The following is a 16,525-nucleotide window of genomic DNA, read 5'->3' on the forward strand; positions in this document are numbered from 1 at the left end:
TAAGTACGGCAATTGTCAAGTCATATTAACACATCTACATTATGTATGTTTAACATTTCTACATGTACAATGAACGAATACTGTAAATTCCTTATTTTACGCGAGTACTTATTATCGCGAAAAGACTCATGGATGATAAATCGCTAGAAAATAAATTCGCGAGTGCTGTGTTGATCAAGGGTTTTTGCATGTATTTTAGCAATATAAAAATAAAAGCGAGAAATATTTTTTCGCGAGTGATGTTTCTCGCGAAATTACGCGATAATGGATTCCTCACGAATATTTAGGAATTTCCAGTAGTTCATAGCGTTAGTTACAAATATATAATTTTCACACTGTTGGCTTTCCCTATTTGCACTGAACACCAGCAGCTAGTGTTATCACGATTAGAGGGCTCGGTGGTAACTTAGTTACTTCAATCAACCTGCCAATCCCATCGTGTATTCTGCTTAACATAATACTAATCGGACAAATATTGACCGTTACAAGTACAGTGTACAGATATGTCAGATTCTATGTGCTGATGTGACTAGTAAAATACCTAGTGAAATGTATGTCATGTACATGTATATGGTCATTGCAAGCCCGATTCTGAAGCATTATTCGTATCACGTGTCGTCATTATCTTAGATGATAAAATCTCTTACTTGATTTATATTTTTACAATCCCTGTTTTTAAAGACATTCTATATACGTGTAGTTCTACATTCTGAAGTTCAGTTTAGACCATTAGAGGTATAAATTAAACCTTTTATACCAAACGATTGTCGATACGGGTAATTGTGCAGATGAAGTACAATTTATTCATGACTGTCAGAGAGAGAGAGAGAGAGAGAGAGAGAGAGAGAGAGAGAGAGAAATCAACTGAAGTATATGTATATTCTCATCCGAGAACAACAACTCGCTCTTCTCAATTGGTTTTAAGTCACCTGAGTGACTCAGGTGACCTATTGCTATTGGTCTGCGTCCGTCGTCGTGAGTTAACAATGAACAATTTTAAGTTCTTGATAATTGCCATTCCAATTCCTTTCAAATTTGGTGTAAAGTATTTTCGGAACAAGGCGGACTTACATTGTGAATTTCAGGACTCCTGCACCCCTGGGGCCTGAAGGGCAGGGCAAAAACTGCCCAAAAATGAATAATTTTCAAAATTCTACTCTGCAACCGCACATATGTAAGAAAAACTGAATGCAAATTTGGGAAAAGTAGCCTATATGGTATAAAACCTAAATGCAAATTTGGGAAAAGTAGAAAAGGATGTACCAAACTCGTGAATTTTGCAACCTTAGGGTATTATTGACTCTAGGATGGGTCCAAATTAGTCACGTTGTGTTAATGTTAATGTGCAGATATTATGTAAAGCCTTTCATCACTATAGGTACTATTGAAAGCATCTAAGATAAAGATGTGATCTTAAAACTTATGCATGTACTTTTATTAGAATTAAAAAAAAAAACAAAAAAAAACAAAAAAAAAACCCAGATTTTTTTTTTCTAGATTGCATAAGTCTTGGATTTAGTGACACTTATAACTAATACGCGGGTGACCGATAAAGCCTGTGGGTCTAGTTCTAAAATACTCCGGCACGAACGAGGTGTTCTTATAAATCCGCTAACTATGTTACAAGAAGACGAGACTATTTTTTATTTACTATCGGTGTATTGCATTTAATAGAAAAACAGAAATGACAAAATCAAGTCGATAGTAAACGTATACAATTGATCTGTGTTACCTGTGCTGTACAATCCAAGGACAGAGCACTCTAAACAAATATATTACACTTTAAGGAGCATACTACGTCTTGCTTTTATATTTCCATTCTCAGCACTACTTGGATATTTTTTTTTCTTTCAATTCAACAACAATAAATCCCCCCTTCAATGTTTTAATTTTTAGCGATTTTTTTAAAACAAAAAAGCATTTCTTTATCACGTTACAGTAAAGGAGTACCACGTTTTTAGAACTCTTCAATGAACACTGTTAATTAAGGAGGGATACTACACTAGTAATATTCAATATGGAGAGTTCAACACAATCTAATTAGAATTAGCTGTTTTGAACCCATCACCACTTCATCAAACTTTGTGTAGCGACTTAAAAATAACGGAGCGGGTCAAAAGATCTTATTTTAATCAGATTGTGTTCAACACTATTTTAAAATTGAAAACTTTCACTTTATTTAGTCAAAAAATGTAGTTTTGGTAGAAAATAAAATGAAAGTCCTATTGGACTCGAACCCGCGATCGGCAGATTTTTAGTAGATACGGTAACCTACAGAGCTACCCAGCTATATGTAATTAGTTTTAAAAGGATTATGCAAATATTGCTGATAATGATTTTATGATTCATATTTTAAAAGAAAGTCAGCCATTATGACGATGTGATATACTTCCTCAACAAACATGAAATCTTGAAACATGCTGCTTCAATTTTTAAAAGACCTCGCTCATTTGTACCATTGAATACGAAACTAATAAACCCAGGTGGATTAGCTTTTAAAAGTGCTATCCCTTGCATGCAGCGCTAATGGATCATGCAAAGATAAGTCAATTCTACGATGATTATGCAAATCCTTCTTTTTGTTCAAATGGTTTATCATGCACAGTCATGCAACCGTATGAGATTTGTGTAATATCCCCGTCAATAGTCTTTGATGCGACCGCATTCCAAAGCTTATACTCACGTTACCCATCTCTAAATTGCTAGTGATGTAACTCTATAAATTTACATCAATTCTGTAGATTCTCGGGTTCAGTTGTCAATGACGCGTAAAGTAGAAGGCATTGATTGACACGATACCGACACAGGATGCGGGAGGAACACGTGTTGATGTTGTCGATATATTTACGACGTCAAGTGTTAATAATCCCCGACCTAAAATATGTGTTTGCCATTTCAAGCAAGATTGATTGATTGATTATGGTTTTAAGCCGTTTTGGCAATATTTCAGCCATTTTACGACGGCTCAAGCAAGAGAATGATTGTATAAATTAAACCGTGTCAATTACTGTAAATCTTGAATATTTGTAAGTGAATTACCACACGAACTCAAAAGAAACAAATTTCGGAATTTCCTGCCTTTGGTCTTTGATAGGTAAGAGAAGTAATCCGTAGTCAAAATCAGTATGCAAAGAACAACCTAACAACTGGTATGAAATACGTCAGACTGCAACCTACCTAATGACAAATTGTATAATTTCCAAACTAGAGCATTATAAAGACCATTTCAAGAATTTGCAGAGTGCAGATTATAAAAAGAATACTGTTGAGACCCCTATGACATTAACTAATTTGTCAGTATACATGTAACCTTCCTCGGTTTGTAAATTAATCATAAGCAGAACATGCTCTTGCGTATTGAATCAGTTGAGAAACATATTCACCATAAGCAAGCGATAATAGAATATAAATACTTTAAAAATGGAGGAGTTGAAGTCATTCTGTATGAAGTTTGTAATATCTCCTTCTTAAACCGCGCGTAATGTGTAAGCTTGTAGTTCTTAATGTGAGAGAAAGGATCCTGAAGTGACAAAAACCCAACCAATCAATCAAACAACGCCCACTTAAATTAAAAATTGTGTAAGTTGGAATCGTTTAGAATCGCATAATGATTTGGGCTTTTGTCGATTTGTTTTTTCATACCATTTTCTTGGTATTGTTTTCTTGTTTGTGGAGCGGTTTGAGTGTCACGGCATATTCACAAAAGGAGTACACTTTAGCGTTACTGAGAACAAAAGAAAAGAATTAGATTTATCCCTAAAGTTTACAGAATGGGAACCAGCCATTTAAGTGTTAAACTTTGTTTCTCAAACGGAAAACTAAAATTGTTGTTTACACTGAAAACATATATATTATTACATTTAGATTTCCAGTACTTTTGTCTTTGACATCTTTACAGATTGTAATAATAGCCATGATTTCCTCATGAATGCGCTACAGTTGTGAACAATGCGCGTACGAATATTGAAAATTTAGTATCATTTTTCATGGCTGGGAATTCTGATATAAATAAAAGTAGAATGTAAAAACCCCAAAATTTTATTTTAAAAACAAACACAAGGCTATGAACTACCACGCCTTACGGCTTCACGTCTTCATACTTTTTACGAAGCGTTTTAATATGCTGGCGTGAGGCGTGGCAGTTCGTATACAACATAATCTTTAGAAGTGTCTTTTCATTACAAACGACATTTATTTTAAAGGGTGAATAATGAGGACCGGCAGCTGGGTAGTATGGGTCATATGTTGTGTGTGTCTAACCACCGTCTCCGCCTGTCCATTAGGCGCAAGCATCAAACAGCCTAGTCCTACAAACCAAGAAGTGAGTATATCATCCTCCGTTATCAAATCATGAAACGCTAAAAAAACGGTTGGGGGGGGGGGGGTCATTCATGAAAAAATGAAGATAAGCAACAATCAGTATCTAATCAAGAATACAAACATAAGATTGGGACAAACATACCAGAAGTAAGATCAGGTGCCTAGGAGGAGTAAGCATCCCTTGTTGACCGATCACACCTGCCCTTAGTCCTATATCTTGATCAGGAAAATGGAGTAATCCGTAGTCAAATTTAGCATGTAAAGAACGGTCTATTACATGGTTCAGAGAGAAGCCCTCTATCTTGACCAGGTAAATGGAGTAATCCGTAGTCAAAATTAGCATGTAAAGAACGATCTATTACGTGGTTCAGAGAGAAGCGCTCTATCTTGATCAGGTAAATGAAGTAATCCGTAGTCAAAATCAGTATGTAAAGAACGATCTATTACATGGTTCAGAGAGAAGCCCTCTATCTTGATCAGGTAAATGAAGTAATCCGTAGTCAAAATCAGTATGTAAAGAACGATCTATTACATGGTTCAGAGAGAAGCAACAGAAACAACATACATGTATATTCAGAATTGATTATATGGTTGCACGGAGTTAGTCATATTAATACAATATCTTCAATACGATTAATCATGATGTCTCCCATCTAATTTTGAATGAATTCACATTTTCCTTTAGTTTATCATTAAACACAAGAGTATGATGAAGCTTTTGTTCTTTCGATCAGCCCATGTCGACTCATCATCGTTAGTGATTAGCGTTCCTAAACACGTCTGAAAAGCGTCCATGTTTAATATCATGATGAAGACAACCTTCCCAAGCTGTGTCGCCTTATATATAGATACAGAGCTAGTTATTTTCTTCACATTTATTTCATTTTAGTTTCCACGTCATCATCCTAGATACCTGATCCCACCTCTAGTATTTAGGGGTCCGTGTTAACTGCTAACGCGGGTTATGATTTTTTTTTTTCTGCAATGATTGTTACCTTCATCACCTGATAAAACAATGAAGAAAGTTTAAATATCTTGACATTATTGCTATTTATTCTTTTATAACAACATTCCTTTGTGCATGATATGCAGTGGCGGATCCAGGATTTCCGAAAGAGGGAAGGGGGCACAAGTGAAAGTCAAATATTAGCCAAAATAATCAGCCCTTTGGGTGCCAAATCTGTAGATTTATTCACATTATTTCTAAATTTGTGACGAAAAAGAGGAAGGGGTCGCCCCCTGGCCCCTCTAAATCCGCCACTGCAATGGACACACATGTCTTTCTTTCAAATCACGTGATTAAGAATTATTGGGACTATTTTTAGGAGCGCATTGTGTTGTCAGCAATAAAACTATTGAGACTTATAAATGATCAACACTATCTACGACGGCATCAGACACGGAAAAGAAACATGGGGACGGTGGATTCGTTATATAACCTACCTGATCTTCTGTATAGAGGGAGGAAGTAATAGAGATCATTCTGACAGGTACAAAATCTACTGATAACGTAACACAAATCAACAGCACTGTATACTGATAACCTTGTATCACAAATCAACAACACTGTATACTGATAACCTTGTATCACAAATAAACATCACTGAATAAAACTGATAACCCTGTGACACAAATCAACATCACTGTATAACACTGATAACCTTGTATCACAAATAAACATCACTGTATAAAACTAATAACCTTGTAACACAAATCAACATCACTGTATACTGAAAACCTTGTATCACAAATCAACAGCACTGTATAATACTGATAACCTTGTATCACAAATCAACATCACTGTATACTGATAACCTTGTAACACAAAACAACAGCACTGTATACTGATAACCTTGTGACAGAAATCAACAACACTGTATAATACTGATAACCTTGTATCACAAATCAACAGCACTGTATACTGATAACCTTGTAACACAAAACAACAGCACTGTATACTGATAACCTTGTGACACAAATCAACAACACTGTATAATACTGATAACCTTGTAACACAAAACAACAACACTATATAATACTGATAACCTTGTATCACAAATCAACATCACTGTATAATATTGATAACCTTGTATCACAAATCAAAATCACTGTATAAAACTGATAACCTTGTAACACAAATCAACAGCACTGTATACTGATAACCTTGTATCACAAATCAACATCACTGTATAAAACTGATAACCTTGTATCACAAATCAACAACATTGTATAATACTGATAACCTTGTAACTCAAATCAACAACACTGTATACTGATAACCTTGTAACAGAAATCAACAACACTGTATACTGATAACCTTGTAACACAAATCAACAACACTGTATAATATTGATAACCTTGTAACACAAATCAACAACACTATAATATTGATAACCTTGTAACACAAATAAACATCACTGTATAATACTGATAACCTTGTAACACAAATCAACAACACTGTATACTGATAACCTTGTAACACAAATCAACAACACTGTATAATACTGATAACCTTGTATCACAAATCAACATCACTGTATACTGATAACCTTGTAACACAAAACAACAGCACTGTATACTGATAACCTTGTGACAGAAATCAACAACACTGTATAATACTGATAACCTTGTATCACAAATCAACAGCACTGTATACTGATAACCTTGTAACACAAAACAACAGCACTGTATACTGATAACCTTGTGACACAAATCAACAACACTGTATAATACTGATAACCTTGTAACACAAAACAACAACACTATATAATACTGATAACCTTGTATCACAAATCAACATCACTGTATAATATTGATAACCTTGTATCACAAATCAAAATCACTGTATAAAACTGATAACCTTGTTTCACAAATCAACAACACTGTATACTGATAACCTTGTATCATAAATCAACAGCACTGTATAAAACTGATAACCTTGTAACACAAATCAACAGCACTGTATACTGATAACCTTGTATCACAAATCAACATCACTGTATAAAACTGATAACCTTGTATCACAAATCAACAACATTGTATAATACTGATAACCTTGTAACTCAAATCAACAACACTGTATACTGATAACCTTGTAACAGAAATCAACAACACTGTATACTGATAACCTTGTAACACAAATCAACAACACTGTATAATATTGATAACCTTGTAACACAAATCAACAACACTATAATATTGATAACCTTGTAACACAAATAAACATCACTGTATAATACTGATAACCTTGTAACACAAATCAACAACACTGTATACTGATAACCTTGTATCACAAATCAACATCATTGTATACTGATAACATTGTAATACAAATCAACAGCACTGTATAATACTGATAACCTTGTATCACAAATCAACAACACTGTATACTGATAACCTTGTATCACAAATCAACAACACTGTATAATACTGATAACCTTGTAACACAAATCAACAGCACTGTATAATACTGATAACCTTGTATCACAAATCAACAGCACTGTATACTGATAACCTTGTATCACAAATCAACATCACTGTATACTGATAACCTTGTAACACAAATCAACAGCACTGTATAATACTGATAACCTTGTATCACAAATCAACAGCACTGTATACTGATAACCTTGTGACACAAATCAACAGCATTGTATAATACTGATAACCTTGTATTACAAATCAACAGCACTGTATAATACTGATAACTTTGTACCACAAATCAACAACACTGTATACTGATAACCTTGTAACAGAAATCAACATCACTGTATACTGATAACCTTGTAACACAAATCAACAACACTGTATAATACTGATAACCTTGCAACACAAATCAACAACACTGTATAATACTGATAACCTTGTATCACAAATCAACAGCACTGTATACTGATAACCTTGTAGCACAAATCAACATCACTGTATACTGATAACCTTGTAACACAAATCAACAACACTGTATACTGAAAACCTTGTAACACAAATCAACAACTCTGTATACTGATAACCTTGTAACAGAAATCAACATCACTGTATACTGATAACCTTGTAACAGAAATCAACAACACTGTATAAAACTGATAACCTTGTAACACAAATCAACAACACTGTATACTGATAACCTTGTAACACAAATCAACAACACTGTATAATACTGATAACCTTGTATCACAAATCAACAGCACTGTATACTGATAACCTTGTAACAGAAATCAACATCACTGTATACTGATAACCTTGTAACAGAAACCAACAACACTGTATAAAACTGATAACCTTGTAACACAAATCAACAACACTGTATAATACTGATAACCTTGTATCACAAATCAACAGCACTGTATAATGATAACCTTGTAGCACAAATCAACATCACTGTATACTATAACCTTGTAACACAAATCAACAACACTGTATACTGATAACCTTGTAACACAAATCAACAACACTGTATACTGATAACCTTGTAACACAAATCAACAGCATTGTATAATACTGATAACCTTGTAACACAAATCAACAGCATTGTATAATACTGATAACCTTGTATCACAAATCAACAGCACTGCATACTGATAACCTTGTAGCACAAATCAACATCACTGTATACTGATAACCTTGTAACACAAATCAACAGCACTGTATAATACTGATAACCTTGTATCACAAATCAACAGCACTGTATACTGATAACCTTGTGACACAAATCAACAGCATTGTATAATACTGATAACCTTGTATCAAATCATCAGCACTGTATAATACTGATAACCTTGTAACACAAATCAACAACACTGTATACTGATAACCTTGTATCACAAATCAACAACACTGTATACTGATAACCTTGTAACACAAAACAACAGCACTGTATACTGATAACCTTGTGACACAAATCAACAACACTGTATAATACTGATAACCTTGTAACACAAAACAACAACACTGTATAATACTGATAACCTTGTATCACAAATCAACATCACTGTATAATACTGATAACCTTGTAACACAAATCAACATCACTGAATAAAACTGATAAACTTGTAACACAAATCAACATCACTGTATAATACTGATAACCTTGTAACACAAATCAACATCACTGTATACTGATAACCTTGTATCACAAATCAACAACACTGTATACTGATAACCTTGTATCACAAATCAACAACACTATATAATACTGATAACCTTGTATCACAAATCAACAACACTGTATACTGATAACCTTGTAACACAAATCAACAGCACTGTATAAAACTGATAACCCTGTATCACAAATCAACAACACTGTATAACACTGATAACATTGTAACACAAATCAACAACACTGTATACTGATAACCTTGTATCACAAATCAACAACACTATATAATACTGATAACCTTGTATCACAAATCAACAACACTGTATACTGATAACCTTGTAACACAAATCAACAACACTGTATACTGGTAACCTTGTATCATAAATCAACATCACTGTATACTGATAACCTTGTAACACAAATCAACAACACTGTATATTGGTAACCTTGTAACACAAATCAACAACACTGTATACTGACAACCTTGTAATACAAATCAACAGCACTGTATAAAACTGATAACCCTGTATCACAAATCAACAGCACTGTATACTGATAACCTTGTAATACAAATCAACAACACTGTATAATACTGATAACCTTGTATCACAAATCAACAACACTGTATAATACTGATAACCTTGTATCACAAATCAACAACACTGTATACTGATAACCTTGTAACACAAATCAACATCATTGTATAATACTGATAACCTTGTAACAGAAATCAACAACACTGTATACTGATAACCTTGTATCACAAATCAACAGCACTGTATACTGATAACCTTGTAACACAAATCAACAACACTGTATAATACTGATAACCTTGTGATGCAAATCAACAGCACTGTATAATACTGATAACCTTGTATCACAAATCAACAACACTGTATACTGATAACCTTGTAACACAAATCAACATCATTGTATAATACTGATAACCTTGTAACAGAAATCAACAACACTGTATACTGATAACCTTGTATCACAAATCAACAGCACTGTATACTGATAACCTTGTATCACAAATCAACATCTCTGTATACTGATAACCTTGTAGCACAAATCAACAGCATTGTATAATACTGATAACCTTGTATCACAAATCAACAGCACTGTATACTGATAACCTTGTAGCACAAATCAACATCACTGTATACTGATAACCTTGTAACACAAATCAACAGCATTGTATAATACTGATAACCTTGTATCACAAATCAACAGCATTGTATACTGATAACCTTGTAACACAAATCAACAACACTGTATAATACTGATAACCTTGTATCACAAATCAACAACACTGTATACTGATAACCTTGTAGCACAAATCAACAACACTGTATAATACTGATAACCTTGTAACACAAATCAACAGCACTGTATAATACTGATAACCTTGTTTCACAAATCAACAACACTGTATAACACTGATAACCTTGTAACAAAAATCAACATCACTGTATAACACTGATAACCTTGTATCACAAATCAACAGCACTGTATAACACTGATAACCTTGTTTCACAAATCAACAGCACTGTATACTGATAACCTTGTTTCACAAATCAACAACACTGTATAATACTGATAACCTTGTATCAACAAATCAACATCACTGTATAATATTGATAACCTTGTAACACAAATCAACATCACTGTATAAAACTGATAACCTTGTATCACAAATCAACATCACTGGGGTATCAGAACATGAATAGAAATACGTGTTTATGAAACGAATAGGAAAAGAGAAGTTTATCTTGCCTCTTTAACAAAGTTAAAATTTAATTTCAATCCAATTACATGTATCTATGATAGTTTGAATTGTTTTTTTCAAAATACTACATATATGTACATTGTCGTTAAAATTGGATTCTTGCTTCAAATAAATCGGTAAATGCATTCAGAATGCGAACAAATCTTATATTACCATCGGCGTCGTCAAGTTCCAAACTAAATTAGCTATATACAAGAACAGATACTGCTTGTTTTCCGTTATGGTGTATAAATTTACAGCGGAAACCATCTTACTCATTAGATCAGAGCCCGGGGAATCGCTGAAAATTGTAAATCGACAAACCAGGCTCCGTATGCATAATGTCCCCTATGCGATAATGATATGGCGTTTATGCTCGATATATTTCAAGTTCATATTGTTTAGAATTACAAAAAGGAAAAACCAGAGCTGTTTGCAACTACTCAAACAGCAATAATAGGAAATTCCCCCACACTCCAATGGGGGACAATATTTATTAGTTTTATATTACTTCAATGATTTCCTCTACCATGTGTTCTCTTTAGGCGGTTGATGGACTTAAATACATAATAAAATTCAATACGCAAACTTGAAGTTCAAATTGTCATTTACTATCAAATGACAAATTTATTGCAGCAAAGTCAAATAGCATCGTGAAAAGTTTACACGTAACAAACTATCGACTTTATTGTGCTCTTATTATGTAACTAATATAACTGGAAATACAGGGGGGAAAACTCATTCGTAACGCCTCTAACAGCATGTAATACTTCTAAAGCAACAGGACTGCCACTGATCAGTGCGAGTTATGACTTTGCCAAACATGTCATACACAAATGTCCTTCCCTTCAGTAACGCAACGATGATATAAAAACTCACAAATTGATTCGATGCATGCTATTTTCTAATTAACAAATGAATGAACCCTACCGACACATGTGAAAGCTACATGCACTTTGGTTACCGACACACGTGGATTTATTATCGACACCTGTGAAAGCTACATGCACTTTTATTATCGATACATGTGAAATATATATGTACTTTTATTATCGACACATGTGAAATCTATATGTACTTTTATTATCGACACATGTGAAATCTATATGTACTTTGGTTGATTCTACAGTCCTGATGTATGGTAAATTTTTATATAGAAATTCAATCCAAAATATTGATTCGCTATAATATTCTTTTCCATTTTCAGATGTTCGGAACGTCTTTGAAAAGGTTCCAAGAATACCAACAAATGACTAACAGACAGTGCAGCAATTATTCCAATATCTTTTTGTAAATGATTGCAACTCAGACAACCTCTTAGGCTTTTTTAAAATACATTTATTGTAACTGTATCCCTTTTTTCTTAACTACTAAATTCTCTAATATTTTTAATGATGAATCCATGCATTTACCTGTACAGATAAACTTTTAGACTGTTCGGGATTCCTAACCAATGTCGACGTCTTTATAAAGATTCCTATCTTATTTTTATCTGGTTTATCGTCGCTTCAAAGAAATATTTACTCACATAAGTGTACATGAAACACCGGATTCCAGTCAGCACGACGTTCAACGTAGAATATGCACCGCCATTATACTTGACTTGATATCTTGCGGATCTGTTAAAGCCGGGTTGTTTTCCAGGTTTCATGTGTCCACAATATTGCAGTGTATATTTGACTTTTTTTTATCTCTTTATTTTAGTGAGATTATTAGATTATACCGATGGATTAGATAGTCTATGTATTCACCTTTACATAAAGTTCTTGTAAATGAGCAATGGAATAAAATATTATTTCTTATTTTTATCAAGGAATTGAATGAAACAAATATTCATGTGAAATATGAATTTATTACATAGATCACAATTTCTCAGCTTAATCTTATTCAATTGTTTTATTTATTATGATCTATGATTTCATCAGTTGCACATTTCTTATGCACTGTACCAATCGCAATAAATATGTATACAATATACAAGTTCTTCTGTGTGTATACCTGTGTTATATATATATAATATAAAAAAAATAATCATGCCCATTGAGTATACCCCGGAAGAATTAAAGAAACTAACCGAGCATACTCAATCGGATATACATGTTTATATATATACTAGCGGGGAAAAGAAACTGTGCATTATAAAATTTAGTATAATTTTTCTATATTTATAAAATCTAAACAATCGATAAAGGTGATGTTTTTGAAAAATATCGGATAGTACCCAACTCAGATGCACGGATATGTTGTTTATTGAAGTGTTCGTACGCACGAGTTTTACTGGCCATTACGTAAGGGTTAAGTTAATGTACGAGTATCGCTCCATTCCTTAAAAGTAATGGACCGAGGCCCCGAAGGGGCCGAGGTCCGTTGCTTTTAAGGAATGGAGTGATACGAGTACATTGACCCACTTATAATCCACCTTTGCAGCTACTGTAATGTAATGTAAACATTAATAAAAACTAAACTTTGTGCATTTTAATCATGTCTTACGTTTTTCATTCTTTTGTTGCATGCATTTATATCTACTTGTATAAAGGTTGACCTACTTTCCGAACACTCCATTCCTGAAAAATAATGGAGTGTTCGAACAAAAGAATGACGTCATAGGTGGATTTTAATGTTTGGAATAAGAAGTGTAAAAAGTTTGTTTGGACACTATTCGTTAAGGAAAGCACTTTGGTTTTGACAAAATTTACCCTTCTGTCATGCCACGACTCGGCGAAAACCAATGTAATCGTGCTGTTGGGATGCTTCAAGCTGGAATGGCACAAAATATCGTAGCAAGACACTTTGGAGTTCATCGGAACACCATCCAGTCGTTATGGAGACGTTTCCAACAATCTGGTACATATAACACTCGGGGGCGTCCTGGTGTGTCGTCGCGTCGACAGGACAACCACATTAGACTTGTGCACCTGAGAAATCGTTTCCAGACAGCAAGTTTGACTGCTCGTAGCATTTCTGGACTTCGACCAATCAGTCCAAAAACTGTGCGTAATCGTCTGTGCGAGCACAACATCAGACCAAGACGTCCAGCGGTGCGCCCAATACAGCTTCAACGTCATCGTATCGCTATACTAGCGTGGTGCAGACGACATCTGCGATTCAGAATACAGGACTGGGCTAATATTCTGTTTACTGATGAATCTGGATTTTATTTTGATAGCAGTGACGGCCGTTGTAGAGTGTATCGTCGCGTTGGGGAGCGGTACTATAGGACGCTTATGTTGTGCAACGTCGACAATTCGGTGGAAGTAGCGTTATGGTGTGGGGTGGAATAACAGCACGTGGAAGGACCCCTCTACAAATTGTCAATGGAAATCTCACCGGAATACGCTATCGAGACGAAATTATTCAGCGCCATGTGATAGCCTTTATACAGAGACAGCAAAATCACAGGTAGCAGGGGACAATTTCGCACTATAGGCCCGGCAACTTTTTCAAAAAATGGAAATACCCCATATTTGAAGTGATATTACATGTGTAAAAATGTATACAATAATTTTAGGATGCATGTCAAATGTAGCTGAGTGCTTCATAAAAATGTTGATATACAACATGTAGGTGTCACCATGATTCCTAGCATATAGATGGGTGCAAATACGAAACTAAGACACGTGGTCAGTTGCTGAAGAAATTCCGGTGAAAACATGCAGGGTCTAGCAAAAGGTCTGTAGCTGTGAGGGAAGATGGGTGGCCCCATATGCGAGGTAGATTTTTGAGAAGGGCTGATAGGGTTCTTGATTGTGCACAGTGTCTAAATCCCCATGTTTGGTACTGTGATGGTGTGGGGGTGGTGCGGATTAGCCCAAATGAGGGAAAATCAAAGCAAACAAGAGGCCCATGGGCCAAATCGCTCACCTGAGTCACCTTGGTTCATATCAGAAGATTTTCCATATCTATTTGCATGTAAAACCGTAGTCCTTATTATGGCCCCAAACCTTCCCCTGGAGGCCATGGTTTTTGCAAACTTGAATCTACACTATGTCAGAAAGCTTTCATGTAAATGTGAACTTCTTTGGCCCAATTGTTCTTGAGAAGAAGATTTTTAAAGATTGTCCCTATATATTTGTATGTAAAACTTTGATCCCCTATTGTGGCCCCATCCTACCCCGGGGGGGGGGGGGGCATGATTTTAACAAACCTGAATCTGCACTATATCAGAAAGCTTTCATATAAATCTCAGCTTTTCTGGTTTAGTGGTTCTGGGAAGAAGATTTTTTCTATATATTTGTATGTAAAACTTTGACCCCCTATTGTGGCCCCATCCGACCCCCGGGGGCCATGATCTTAACAATTTATAATCTGCACTATATCAGGAAGCTTTCATATAAACCTCAGCTTTTCTGGCTCAGTGGTTCTTGAGAAAAAGATTTAAAAGATTTTTCCTATAAATTTGTATGTAAAACTTTGATGCCCCCCTTGAGGCCCCATCCAATCCCCGGGGTCCATGATTTTAACAAACTTGAATCTGCACTATATAAAAAAAAAAAAAAAAAAAAATTTTTTTTTTGACCTTTTGACCCCCTATTGTGGCCCCATCCGATCCCCGGGGGCCATGATTTTAACAAACCTGAATCTGCACTATATCAGAAAGCTTTCATATAAATCTCAGCTTTTCTGGTTTAGTGGTTCTGGGAAGAAGATTTTTAAAGATTTTTTCTATATATTTGTATGTAAAACTTTGACCCCCTATTGTGGCCCCATCCGACCCCCGGGGGCCATGATCTTAACAATTTAGAATCTGCACTATATCAGGAAGCTTTCATATAAACCTCAGCTTTTCTGGCTCAGTGGTTCTTGAGAAGAAGATTTAAAAGATTTTTCCTATAAATTTGTATGTAAAACTTTGATGCCCCCCTTGAGGCCCCATCCAATCCCCGGGGTCCATGATTTTAACAAACTTGAATCTGCACTATATAAAAAAAAAAAAAAATAAATAATTTTTTTTTTGACCTTTTGACCCCCTATTGTGGCCCCATCCGATCCCCGGGGGCCATGATTTTAACAAACCTGAATCTGCACTATATCAGAAAGCTTTCATATAAATCTCAGCTTTTCTGGTTTAGTGGTTCTGGGAAGAAGATTTTTAAAGATTTTTTCTATATATTTGTATGTAAAACTTTGACCCCCTATTGTGGCCCCATCCGACCCCCGGGGGCCATGATCTTAACAATTTAGAATCTGCACTATATCAGGAAGCTTTCATATAAACCTCAGCTTTTCTGGCTCAGTGGTTCTTGAGAAGAAGATTTAAAAGATTTTTCCTATAAATTTGTATGTAAAACTTTGATGCCCCCCTTGAGGCCCCATCCAATCCCCGGGGTCCATGATTTTAACAA

At 34.8% G+C, this 16,525-nt stretch overlaps 1 long non-coding RNA gene across 1 annotated transcript in view; it reads left to right on the forward strand.

Moving 5' to 3' along the window:
• LOC125666787 (uncharacterized) overlaps nucleotides 1–13,164 on the forward strand; it is a 28,933-nt gene extending 15,769 nt beyond the window's left edge. The window contains exons 2-4 of the long non-coding RNA XR_007366861.2: nucleotides 4,203–4,321; nucleotides 5,646–5,810; nucleotides 12,391–13,164. This is a non-coding gene — a long non-coding RNA (uncharacterized LOC125666787). The remainder of the gene's footprint in view (nucleotides 1–4,202; nucleotides 4,322–5,645; nucleotides 5,811–12,390) is intronic.
• Nucleotides 13,165–16,525: the final 3,361 nt, after the last annotated feature.

Source organism: Ostrea edulis, chromosome 10, assembly GCF_947568905.1.
Source record: "Ostrea edulis chromosome 10, xbOstEdul1.1, whole genome shotgun sequence".
Lineage (NCBI taxonomy): Eukaryota > Metazoa > Mollusca > Bivalvia > Ostreida > Ostreidae > Ostrea > Ostrea edulis.